Source organism: Crocuta crocuta, unplaced genomic scaffold (assembly GCF_008692635.1).
Source record: "Crocuta crocuta isolate KB4526 unplaced genomic scaffold, BGI_CrCroc_1.0 scaffold6, whole genome shotgun sequence".
Lineage (NCBI taxonomy): Eukaryota > Metazoa > Chordata > Mammalia > Carnivora > Hyaenidae > Crocuta > Crocuta crocuta.
Genome location: NW_027531917.1, coordinates 11,041,565 through 11,051,789, shown reverse-complemented (window position 1 = coordinate 11,051,789; position 10,225 = coordinate 11,041,565). Strand labels below are relative to the sequence as shown.

The 10,225-nt window shown below is 38.6% G+C and overlaps 1 protein-coding gene across 5 annotated transcripts in view; it reads right to left on the bottom strand.

Annotated features, from left to right (window-relative positions):
* The window catches only part of VGLL3 (vestigial like family member 3), a 149,830-nt gene that overhangs the window by 48,366 nt on the left and 91,239 nt on the right, over window positions 1-10,225 (bottom strand). The gene's annotated exons all lie outside the window — the stretch shown is intronic.

Here is a 10,225-nt window from a genome sequence, read left to right as displayed (position 1 = left end):
GCTCTCGCGCCGAGCTCTGCAAAGTTCTTCCAAATGGGTCCGCGGCGGGCGGGTGGCCCAACAGGGGACCCCGGGGAGGGCCGGCTGCGGATTGGAGCTAAGTTTGAAGCCCTCTCCGCCTCCCAGCAGCGGGGTGAAGGTGGGAGGGGAACGGTGCGCGAGAGGCCGCGCGCCCTCAGAGCTCGGGCTTCCCACCCTGTCTCTGACACCTGGCTGTCAGGGCAGGGTCTTCCCAGCCCCCAGGAAGCATTCGGGGGGAGCACCAATGCGGAGGCCAGGGCTAAACGAAGGCCAAGTGTGCAAAGAGGTAAAACAGAACTGGCGCAAAATAAACTGGCATTAGCCCCTAAGTTAAATATAACAGTAAATGAAAGTTAACTTTATTGCAAGTACACACATGACAAGAATGCAACACATTTTTCTGCAAGAGATCTCCGCTTTAAGTTTACACCTTCATGGTATGACATTCTTGTGGGACGTCAACCTTTTCTGGGTTTTCCTGCCTGGTTTCCATTGAGCAATAGGCAACAACAACCAATTAAACCCATTCAGCTATGACAGGTTTATCTACTGGCAAGTACCTTATAATCCTCTCCAAAATGAAAAAGAAAAAAGAATCTGTTTGTAGGAATATGATTGTATTTTGATATAATTAGATAAAGTGGAAAACAACTGTAATTATTTACAGATTATTTGCAAATAAGCAAGCTCTGACTTTTACCAAGTCTATCTCTCCCCATAAATATAAGTATCCTCTTTTATGACACAGAAGTTTCTTTGTTTTCACAGAGACCACCCTTTCCCTGAGAAAAAGTCTATGTGTACGTCAAACATACATGTTGTTATGGACTGAATTGTGTCCCCACCTCCACCCCCAAATTCAAATGTTGAAGTCTAACCCTCAATGTGACTATGTTTGGAGACAGGGCCTATCAGGAGGTAATTAAGATTAAATGAGGTCCTAATCTAGGACTGGTATACTCATAAGAGTGACAGTACAGATTGCTCTCTGCACTGGCACAGAGGAAAGGCCTTGCAAAAACCAGTGAGAAGGTGCCATCTACAAGCCAGGAAGAGAGGTCTCACCAGAAACTCACCTTGAGGACAGCTTGATATTGGACTTTCAGATTTCAAAACTGTGAGAAAGTAAATTCTAATGCTTAAGGCAACCAGTCCTTTTTGTTATGGCAGCCCTAGCTGACTAATACAGATGGACAGTATTAATTTATTGCTAATCTTGATATGAATGTGTATGTGCATATACATAACTACACATACATACATCAGTACCTATATATTCACACATATATACACACTTACACACCCAAATACATAAACTATAATAATTGGACAGGAACTCTTTGCTACTAATAACAACTCCTATTCACTCATTCATTCTTTCATCTACTGAATATTAAAAATATATTTATTAGGGGCTTTCACGACTTGTATTTTGTACTTTTTGTCATGAAGTATTCCTATCAATAAGACATATGCAAACTTATTTGAAATGTTTACCACTGTCTTTTTAAAAATTGACATCCTCTGGTCAACCTTTCCTGTGTTCCAGGTTCATCTATTTAGCTTCTGTCTAGATGGTTCCACATAGATGTTCCATAGGAACCTCAGTCATAATAGCACTAATATTTTCCCACAGACCCAGCCTGATCCTTCTCTTTTAATTTCCAGCTCAGGTACTGAAACTCTCACCTGCCAGTTGCTGAGCTAGAAATCTGGGAATCATCAGACATATCTTTCTTCTTGTTACAGTTCCTGTATCTGGTCTTGAGTTCCTTGATCCAACTTTTACACTTCTACTGACTCTGTGCCTTCATCTTTTTATCACTGCAGCTATAACCCTTAGTTCACCCAGCATCTTTCACCCAGACTCCTGCAGGAGGCTTCTACCTGATTTCTAGGCCCCAACTTGAACCCTTTTCTGATCCATTCTTCACCCAATTTTTCCTCTTACTGTTTTCTGTTGCAGTCACTGCAGATCCAACAGAGTAATAATGTTTTGTCCCTCTTTCAAAAATATTTTATAACAGTTCCCCACAGTCTGTAGTCTCAACTCTTTAACCTTCAAATTCTGGTCGCTGCCTGTGTCACCATCTGCTGTAACCACCACCTGAGCTTAGACCTCCCTTTCCAGGAAAGAGCTTGTTTTCTCCTCTGACCTTGCCTTTTTATATATTACCAGAATGTCTGCACCAAGACACTCTACCTTCTTCACTTTCTACCTCTTTTTTGTTCTTTAGGGAACCATCTTCCAAAACATCCACTGAAGACCAGCTTTGATGCTTTAATGTCTCTACTTTGGCAACTCCAGCACCTATGAACACTGCTCTCACCATACCAACTACTTGATTTGAAATTTCCCATTTGCTTTTTTTCCCAATATGACCATGGCCACATGAGAGCAGAGACTGTGATTATTTTTTATCTGTAATCTCAATCATATAATGCCCAGCTTAATAAACATTTATTGAATAAAGGATTCTAAAAAGGAGGAAAAAAACTCTTCAAGGAACTTAAAAACTGATGGGGGATCCAAGCACATGAAATCAGTGCGGGTCAGAACATGGAACATGGTTTTAGATTCTGTATCAGGATCTCTACTGTATGTTAGAGTGAGAAGTTCCTTGTGATATGAGAAACTCTGGACCTAGAGTGTAAAGTGATGAATTAGACCACAAAGCTAGTTTTCAAGGGCCCCCTTTCCTCTACAGCCAGTCCCCTGTTTGAAGCCCTGTACCTTCCAACTGTGTCTTCAAATATCTTAATGTATCTGTAGCTTATTATTATTGCTTTAATTACATGTTCAATATATCTCCTCTACTAGATTTGCAGAGAGCACTTATATCTTGTATATTTAACATTCAGAAGATGTTCTGTATATACTTTTTGACTTAGAAAATAAATCCAGAACTAAATCCAAAATGTCCATACACCCAATTTCTGCATTTTCCTTTTTTCCCATTTCCCATATGGCCTCTACTATGTTGCAAATATTTATTATATGACATAGATGTAGTTTCTGGATACCAGTAAGTCACAGACTCAAAAGTCTGGATGTATTTGGCAAAATCTTTCTTTAATGTAGTATCTTTGGTTTGTTCATTTGTTTGTTTGTTTGTTTTAGAGACAGCATGCAAGTGGGGGAGAGGGGCAAAGGGAGAGAGAGAGAATCCCAATCAGGCTCCAAGCTCAGCATGGAGCCAAATGCAGGGCTCAACCCCACAATCCCTGAGCCAAAATCAAGAGTTTTATGTTCAACTGATTGAGCCACTCAGGCACCCTTGCAGTATCTTTGTTTTGATACCTTCCTTCATTTCTACATTGTACTGATGGGGAAAAAAAAATGAAATACTAAAGATAAATTGTATCCAGCATTAGAATCTAGAAGAAACAATTCCTGTTAAGGAAAACTAAGTTGGAGCTCTGACTTCCCAGGTATCTGTTTAGAGTTTTAGGGTGAAAAAGAATCAAAAAAGATCATCTAGTCTACAATATCTTTCAACAATAAGCAAACACATCATCTGATTAATGTCACCTATGAAACTGGAGGCACACTAAAACCAAAATCCCAAATTTCTTGACTTTGGGCTCAGTTCTCTATAACCCCCCATGGTAAGGATATACAAACAACCATATATGTATATTTACATGCATGCATACAGTCTCTATGCATATACACATAAGTATACATGCATGCATATTCATAGATATCCATTTCAGCATATACATATACAAAAGAAGAGGTTTTAGATTAGATCATCCTTTGGTCATCCTGATGTTTCAGAAAAGAGGTGGGGAAAAAATGTAGGCCAATTGCATGTAACACTTGTGAGTCATGCAGATCAGAGAATGTGATCTGATCACTGGTGTACTCATTGTCGTGTTAATTATGTGGAGGTGTCACAATTGTTTGGAATTAAATAATAATGAGATGAAACTTGATTATTTGTACTTTTGAGGTAAAGTTCTTAGAATTTTACCCTTTTATCTTTTCTCTTCCTTCTCTGAAACTGTCCCACCTTCCTTCTGGTTCAGTTCCATGTAGAACCAGATCCTAGCCTTTGGTGTTTATCCTCTTATTCTTTTCTACCCAGCCACTGAATTCCAATAGAATACCAAAATTGCCTTCAATGGTCCCAAATCTTCTGAATCAGAGGTTTACAGTCATTATATTTTTGGTTCCACTCACCAAATTTCCTAGAATGTTCCCAATTTTACAGCTGGAATTTTGTGCAGTGAACTTCCCAAACCAGTCTTATTTAGAGGGGTAACATGAAGTGGGTTTCCCAAAATCCCTTGGAATAAGATCGGGGGTTTTTTGTTTTTGCTTTGTTGTTTTGGTTCCCCCCCCCCCCGAGTGATGACAGCCGGGCTTGTCTTTAATTGGGGTGCCAGTGTAAGAAAACATGGAACCTTCTGTTCACACATGTGGATTTCTCAACCTGTGTATCTAACCTCCTCCCCGCCCCCCACCAATTTGCCAAATAGCAGATCCTTGACCAGCGTCTGGCCTAAGCTGAGCCCCCTGATAATGCAGCCCATTCTAGGAATCATGGCTTTGAGGAAGGGGGTTTGGGTCATCTGCACAGGGATTTACCAGGTCTTAAGAAGCATGGTTGTTCTATCATATAGATAAACCACATCTTCTTGATCCATTCGTCTGTTGATGGACACTTAGGCTCTTTCCATGTTTTGGCTATTGTTGAGAGTGCTGCTATGAACACTGGGGTACATGTGCTCCTATGCATCAGCACTCCTGTATCCCTTGGGTAAATTCCTAGCAGTGCTATTGCAATGAGAAAAAATGAAATCTGGCCATGTGTAGCAACATGGATGGACCTTGAGGGTGTTATGCTGAGCGAAATAAGTCAGGCAGAGAAAGACAAATACCATATGATTGCACGTATAGGAGGATTAGGAGGAACTTAACTGAGGAACAAGGGGGAGAAGCAGTGGGGGAAATGGTGGGGGAAAGGGAGAGAGGCAAACCATGAGAGACTCTTGAATGTTGAGAAACAAACTGAGGACTGATGGATGTGGGAGGGAGGGGGAGATGGGCATGGAGGAGGGCACTTGTGGGGATGAGCACTGGGTGTTATATGGAAACCAATTTGACAATAAACTATTTGTAAAAAAAAAAAAAAAAAGAAGCATGGTTGTTCTAGCAGAATAATGCCTGTCCAACCCCCATAGATGTACTCTAATCCGCAGAACTTATGAATATGCCTATCTCACATAACAAAAGGGAGCTAAGATTGCTGATGGAATTAAGTTTCTTAATGAGTAGATTTTAAGACAGGAAAATTATCCTGGGTTATCTGTGTGGGTCCAGCATAATAATAAGGGTCCTTTTAAGAAGGAATCAGGATACAGAAGAGTCAGTGTCACATTAATCTGAAGTGATAAAGACTCTACAGACCACTGATAACTGTGATGATGAAAGTGAGCCAAGGAACACAGGCCAGCCTCTAGAAGCTGAAAAAGGCAAACAAGTGGAGTGCCTTAGAGTCACCAGAAGGAACGCAGCCTTGTCAATATCATTTTGGACTTCTGACCTCCATAACTGTAAGTGAAACAATCAGTTTGCAAAGTTTTAAGTCACTGAGTTTGTGGCAATTTGTTACAGCAACAAGAGGAAACTAATACAATAGTTTAATGGAGAAAGGGATACTAGAAGGAAAGGTTTTGGGTGAGCATGTCCCCTCTGCCCTACAGAGAGGCACAATAGGAAGAGGGCCAGTGAGGAGTGCTCTAAAACTCTAGAGGCCAGGGAGGGGCTCTGTTTGCCTGGGTCTCTGGGTGGTGCCAGTAAAACCAATAGAATAGTTGTAAACACAGAAGGTCAAATCTCACATGTTAAGCAATAAGCCACTTTATTCAGTTGTCCTTTAGGATCATCTGCCTTAAACGGGCTTTCCTCAATGCTCAGCAACTTTATTTATTTCTCTAGCATGTTTATCCATGCTCTCTTGCAACTATTGCCTCCTATCTTCAAAATCCATTCTCAAAATCCTCAAATTCACTTTCTCCACATTCTGCCTTTCCATTCCCTATCTCACTTACAATCAGATTTCTGTCCCATCACCCCACTAAAATTTATTAAAGTCACCAATAATGATCATGTTAGCAAGCTCAGAGTTCATTTTTAAACTTCATTCTAATTGATGCATCATTAATTTTGACATTAAGGATTAATAAATAAAGCAAATTAAACCATATTCAGTTCAAATTATTATTGAAAATTCTTCAATACCCCACAATAAACTAGGTACATATGTATTGAGTCTTAATAAGTTCAACACAGACAATTTACCCTTTAGCATTGAAAATACTACCTTTTCTTGGATTGAACACCAGATGAAGTATGGTCAATGTTTAAGGAATCACGTATTTTAAGAATTATGCTAATTTTTAAATGCTAAAATCATATTCAAATTGGCAAGATATACACATAATGGGAGAGAAGCATGTGGGAATTTAGACCAACTCAAGGAAGGAAAGATTCACACAACCAATCTTACTCTTACACTCTTAAATAGTGTTTCTTTATTATAAATTATCTTTCCATCTCCCTCCCTCACTCTGTGTGTCTCTCTCTGTCTCTGTCTCTGTCTCTTGTTTCTTCTGTCTCTCTTCCTCTGCCAACTTACCTCCACAATCTCCTAACCATTTCCTCCTGCCCACTGTGAGACTTTGCAGTATCACATGCCACACATCCACTTGCTTCAGTCAATGAACTCTCTCCTTTATTTAGTGTTGTTTGCATGCATTATTTACTTGGATTATTTTCCCCCCACACTTGGCTAGTCGCCATCTAGTTCTTAGATTAAACGTGCTTTCTCAAAGACACTTCCCAATCTAGAGTACACCCCATCCCATCTCCACTACTGTCTCCAATAACTGCCTTCTCAACATCCCTACTCCTTTTGAAATACAGGGTTTTTCTCAGCCTTTTTTCCCCTTGTCTCTCCATAACGATTCATATAAGCATAAAACATATATGTTTTACTCACTGTTATGGTACCTTATAAGCATTCATTGAATATTTATTGAATGAAGTAATGATTTTATGCTTTATTAAGGGATCATTTCCATTGGGGTTCAACAAAGTCACAGTTGTAGGGATAGGCTTAGTTTCAAAGTAGATTTTCACCACTTGAAATGTAGGTTATAGAGTAGTTAGATGATTTAAAGCATGTGCTTTTGTAAGAGGATAACAAAAAATGGAGGGGGTTTATATAGATCAGGTATTCATGATTTTCATACTTTCATGGAGAAAATGGTGATAAAGGGAACTCACATTTTATGAGGACCTGCAACAGACCAGGCATTTGTGCTAAAATTGCTTTCATCTCCTTCATTTAATTCTTACAATAATCCTGTGCAGTAGTTGCTATCACCATTTCAGATATGGAAGAACTGAAGATCATAAAAATTAAATACTTTAAATATCACCTAGCTCATGAGTGACTGAACCAGGATTTGACCACTGTGTTTGATTCCAAAACATTTCCAAAGAACCATGTCACTTAATAATAAATAGGCACTAGGTCTAATTAAACAGTCTGCATATGTATCTAACTTCAAATATATGTGTGTAGGAGGTAAGAAGAGTCACCAAAGAATTGACAAGCCTCAAGAGATAACTTCAGAGATCAATTATTTGTCTAATGGGTCAATTTAATTAAAATTTCTGCTAAGCCTGGGTTTCTAGCTTTAAGAACTTGTTTGGAAAGAATTGGATAAGGAGCTCCTGAAAATTCCCAAGGTCAACAGAAAAAAATAATTGCAAGGGATTACAGGAACAACTTCAAATTTTTTCTCTTTGGGTAGAATTGAGAGCTTTTATCTCAAAAGTACTTTTCTGGTTAATTTTTCTTCTTTCTGGTTCCTTCATAATCTATTAAAAATTGAATAGCATTTGATATTATCAGGAACATGGCCTTGGTTTCAGGAAACAAGGACTTTAAATGGAATAAAGAAGAGTGGCCAGAGTAGGCAGGTGGCCAGGACAGCAAGCTGCCTACGAGAGGGTAATTAGGGAAGTCCCTGGTAATAGACCTCCTTACAAGGAGGGCAGAGCTGGGCAGGCTGTGGGGTGACAACCAAATGCAGGGTCACCATTGGGCTCTCAGAAATTCACATGAAGAATTAAAAGAGCACAAATATTGCCTTCAGAAAAATCTTCAGTTTTCTTGTAACTAGTAAAGATAATCAGATTCACAGGACTTCTATGAGGATAAATAAATAATGTATATAAATCTCATGAGGCACCACCTGACCCATGCTGAACTTCAAAATGTTAATGTATTTCCCTGTCACAGACCTACTTGGCAAGTTGTAGAACAGACAAAAATCAAGAACAAGATTTATCATAGAACAATTAAAATTAAAAAAAAAAAAAGAAACCACATAGGGTGCTCAATCAGTTAAGCAGTGAGACTCTTGATTTGGGCTCAGGTCATGGTCTCATGGGTTCATTTGATGAGATAAAGCCCCATGTGGGGCTCCACACTGACAGCAGGGATACTGCTTGCGATTCTCTCTCTCCCTTTCTCTCTGCTCTCCCCCCCCCACCAAAAAAATAAATAAATAAATAAGTAAACATTTAAAAGCCCACATAATTTGCAGGTCTTTTTAAGAGTTCTGACCTAAAAACCACACAAAGAAAGCATCCATCCAGTCCCGTGAATTCAAGGACAATCAAGGGTGTGAAACACGTGAGGTTATGCATGGCACATGCCTGTTATGTTTTGCTTTATTTTATTCACTTTCAGCCTGGTAAGATTTAATGGGTAAGCTCAGAACAGCATGTTCTCTCTGTCAAGTATTTTAAAAAACATCCATGCAAGAATTTCTTTTTTTAAAAATTTTTTAATGTTTTATTTATTTCTGAGAGAGGGAGAGACAGCATGAGCAGGGGAGGGTCAGAGAGAAAGGGAGACACAGAATCCAAAACAGTCTCCAGGCTCTGAGCCAGCTGTCAACACAGAGTCTGACGTGGGGCTAGAACCCACAAACCGTGAGATCATGACCTGAGCCAAAGCTGGACACTTAACCGACTGAGCCACCCAGTAGTCCCCATTCAAGAATTTATTAGTTCTTAATAAATTATTATTATATAATTATTATATTATTATTGTATTATATATTATATATTATAATATATTATATTTATATATTATATTATATATTATTATAATTATATATTATATATTATTATATAATTATTATTATATAATAATAATTAATTTTTTTTGTACTCTGATTCAAGGTGGCACTTTTTTTTTCCCTAATGGTTTTCAACATCTAGTAAAGTGGTCCCTTCTGTGACATATTTACTCCTCTTATAATGTTTTTAGGTTAGAGCACACAGTGCTAGTTACAAGTTGAAGACCTCACTTAAAGACTCTGAGGATAAAGTTTCACCTGTTTACAATTCATAATGAGGCTATTTCTAATGCTCATAGTTCAGTTTGCTTAATAAATAGTGATATTTTAAATATCTCCTGTTGGTCCAGCAGAGACACGTGGGAAGTCTGCCATGACCCTCTCTTAGTACCTCTATTTACCACCTAGAATGTATTCCCAGAACAGTCCAATTGCTCTCTCTGTAGAGTTTTTTTTTCAATAATTAATTATGGCTGCAATTGTAGGATTTCATAATACTCCTGATCTAGTATATTTTATAAAGATTTAATAGTAGAGAACTCTAATTTGGAAACAATGAGATGAGATGAAGAGATGTCAAGACACTCCTTAGCCTGTATTAAATATCAGCAAAGAGTATATACTTAACCATGAGATAGAATCATTTGTCCTCATGGAAGATAATGACAGACCATTAGTTCATTATGTGCCTTGAGTTCCTTGTCTGTTTCTTTGCTAGTTTTCCTGGTAGTAATGGTAGATCTGGGCTAATTTAACTACATTGTCTTTGTCAGCCTCTGACAAGTGGAATACAATCACATGAAGCCTGGCCTGGGTGTGGGTATACAGTTCTATCCATGGAATGGAACAAAGCTAAGTAGGCCAGGAAGGATTAAACTCCTGATCTTGGCATCATTAACACTCTGTTCTAACCCACTGGGCTAACTAGCCACAGACAAAGACCAATTGGTCTAATAAATCACAGCAGCCATAAAAATGTGGTTTGAATTTATTTCTCATTTTTAATACATTAGTTTTATAATTTGATTTAAATATT